The 3,314-nt window shown below is 46.6% G+C and overlaps 1 non-coding gene across 1 annotated transcript; it reads left to right on the top strand.

Moving 5' to 3' along the window:
• Positions 1 to 2,201: 2,201 nt before the first annotated feature.
• Positions 2,202 to 2,274, top strand: TRNAE-UUC. Its single transcript has one exon. It is a non-coding gene; the product is annotated as a tRNA-Glu (tRNA).
• Positions 2,275 to 3,314: the final 1,040 nt, after the last annotated feature.

Genomic DNA, 3,314 nt, shown 5'->3' with positions numbered 1-3,314 from the left:
TTAAAAAAAAAAAAAAAAAAAAAAAAAAAAAAAAAAAAAAAAAGAAGAAAAAGAACACAGAACAGGCAAGACCCCAGTACAAGCTCAGTTTTGCCACTAACGGGTGCGTACACACCTTCGGATTTCCCGGTGGTTCAGTGGTAAAGAATTCACCTGCCAATGCAGGAGACACAGGAGACTCAAGTTTGATCCCTGTGTCGGGAAGCTCCCCTGGAGGAGGGCATGGCAACCCACTCCAGTGTTCTTGCCTGTAGCATCCCATGGACAGAGGAGCTTGGTGGGCTGCAGTCCGCGGGGTCGCCCAGAGTCGGGCACGCCTGAGCGACTGAGCATGAGCACAGACCTTTGGTGAGACTCGATCTGCCCAAACTTCGGTCTGTTTGTCCCTAAAACTGGGCATCTGTGTCCACAACTCATTCCCAGTTCTAAGAATCTAAGCTTTCAAAATTGAAGCTTTACATTTTGATGCTTTGCTGTGATTTTCAGGGTAGACTTAAACAGATGCATTTCAAATATCGTTTTTGGAAAAAGTGTGAACTGGAAAGACAACCAAAGAATGTAAGAAAATACTTGTAATGAGGTTTTTTTCAGTTGGGGCTTATCCAAAAAGAGTTGCTATGAATATTTGTGTACAGGTTTTTTGTGTGAACATAAATTTTCATTCTCCGGAATAAATGCCCAGGAGTAAAATTTCTGGGTCTGTGAAAATCCCGTGTTTAGTTTCATAAGAAATTGCCCAGCTATTTTCTGGAGCAGCAGTACCCTGCTGCGTCCTCAGCAGCGACTGGGGAGGGATCCAGTTCCTCCGCGTCCTCCTCAACACCTGGTCTTCTCACTCTTTTACTTTAACCCTTCTGATAGATTCTGCAGAGATATCTCGTCATTTTCATTTGCATTTCCCTGATGGCTACTGATGCTGAACATCTATTTTTGTGCTTACTTGTCATCTGGATTCAGAGAAATATCTCTTTGTGTCTTTTGCCCACTTTCCCTCCTTTTAACTGAATTTGACTACTAAAAAGCTCTGTGCTGCTCTTAGAGGAATAAGAAACATGTATCCCTGCCAGAAAAAAAAAAAAAAACAAGAGACATGCATCCTCAGACATTCACGGAAAGACCTGCAGAAACGACCATGAAAAGCAGTTGAACTTATTAAACAGTCATTGTCGAGAAGAGCATTCCGAAGGCGGAAGCCAAAGTCTCAGTGGTTCCTGCCAGATTTCAGAAGGCTCCAGAAGAATATTTCTGTACGATGCTCTTCAACAAGTTAGCATGTGTTCTTATTTGGGCGGTGTGTGTAGGGGGGGTGGTGCGAGGAGGGGCGTGTTCATAATTAGGCTAACATGTCCTAGAGCCTCCATCAGAATTCCGACCACATTCTAATACCCAGTGCTGATTCTAATACCTGGTGCTGTGAGCAGCGTGCTAAGATTCTATTTTGGTGGAAAACGGACATTAGGGAGCCCTGGTTTACCATTTTCCAGGCCACAATCGTTTCTTCTCTGCTCTGTGTTGCAGCATTCTGGACGATGCCTGGGCATTCCAGAAAGGAAACAGGCTGGCATTGCTTTCTTTCAGAGAAACCCCAGGGCTGGGAGCAGGAACTCCTGCAGCCCCTCTGAGCAGGGGCAGGGGGCCCACAGTGAACGCAGGCCACGGGGCAGCTCATGGCATGGCACCCTCATCCTTAGCCTCACTCTTCACAGCAGCCGCAGAGGTGGCAACCACCCAAGTGCCCAGCGGTGGATAAAGGGATAAACAAAATGCAGTCCGTACACAATTCAGGTTTGGAAGGGAAGGGGATCCTGACAGAGGCCGCAACACACATGAACCTTGAAGACGTTAAGGTGAGTGAAGCAGTCAGTCATCAAAGGACAAACAGTGTGTGATCCCACTTGTGTGAGGTCCCTGGAGGAGGCAAAGCCACAGAGACAGCGAGGAGGAGGGTGGCTGCCTAGGGCTGGGGGAAGGAGCATGGGAAGCTGGCGTTTGATGGGGACAGAGCTTCGGTTTGGGAAGAGGAAAAAATGCCCTCGAGAGGATGGTGGTGACGGTTGCCCAATGATGTACGTGTACTTAAAGCCACTGAACTACACATCTGTGTGTGTTAGTCACTCAGTCATGTCCGACTCTTCGCAAACTACACGTTTAGAAATGGTTAAAATGGCAGATTTCATGTTATGTATATATTCCCACAGAATTCCCTGGTGGTCCAGTGGTTAGGACTTAGTGCTTTCACTGCTCTGGGCCCAGGTTCAATCCCTGGTCAGGGAACTAGGATCTCACTTATTTATTTTTAGGGGGGCTCCAAAATCACTGCAGATAGTGACTGTAGCCATGAAATTAAAAGATGCTTGCTCCTTGGAAGAAAAGTTATGACCAACCTAGACAGGATATTAAAAAGCAGAGACATTACTTTGCCAACAAAGGTCTGTCTAGTCAAAGCTATGGTTTTTCCAGTAGTCATGTATGGAAGTGAGAGTTGGACTATAAAGAAAACTGAGTGCTGAAAAATTGATGTTTTTGAACTGTGGTATTGGAGAAGACTCTTGAGAGTCCCTTGGACTGCAACCAGTCCATCCTAAAGGAAATCAGTCCTGAATATGCATTGGAAGGACTGATGCTGAAGCTGAAACTCCAGTACTTTGGACACTGATGTGAAGACCCTGATGCTGGGAAAGATTGAAGGCAGGAGGAGAAGGGGCCAACAGAGGATGAGACGGTTGGATGGCATCACCGACTCAATGGACTTGAGTTTGAGCAAGCTCCGGGAGATGGTGATGGACAGGGAGGCCTGGCGTGCTGCAGTCCATGGGGTCGCAGAGTCAGACAAGACGGAGTGACTGAACTGAGCTGATATATTCCTACAATTTTTTAGAAAAGAAAAGGTGGGTTCTTCATGTTCAGACTCACATTGATCTCATCTTGGACAGGTGACTGTCCAGGTCTGCTCAGAAGCAGCCTGGTTCTGATTCCCCAAACCTCCAGGAAAGAATAAAGTGTAACAGCCTGGCAGCCGGTTCTCATTGCCTTAGGAAGCCAAGATGCCTTCCTGTTTGCCAGCAGCAGGGGCCAGCTTGATCAGATCCACTGGCAACCCTCCTCTGCCCTTCAAAGCAGAAGGAAAAATCGGCTTTAGAGTAGGAATTTAATGGAAATTCAGGTCTTGTTGGCAGATGAGAGATTTGATGAATATTTCCTTATCTTCCCCATGCTTGGTGGACTTAGCCTTGGGGGATTCTAAGCATTAACTTGGTTCAGATATCAAAGGCTTCCAAGCAGGAATGGACCCTGGAGATGGTTTAATCCAAGCC

Source organism: Bison bison, unplaced genomic scaffold (genome assembly GCF_000754665.1).
Source record: "Bison bison bison isolate TAMUID 2011002044 unplaced genomic scaffold, Bison_UMD1.0 scf7180017864475, whole genome shotgun sequence".
Classification (NCBI taxonomy): Eukaryota; Metazoa; Chordata; class Mammalia; order Artiodactyla; family Bovidae; genus Bison; species Bison bison.
This window is presented reverse-complemented; position numbering and strand designations above follow the sequence as displayed.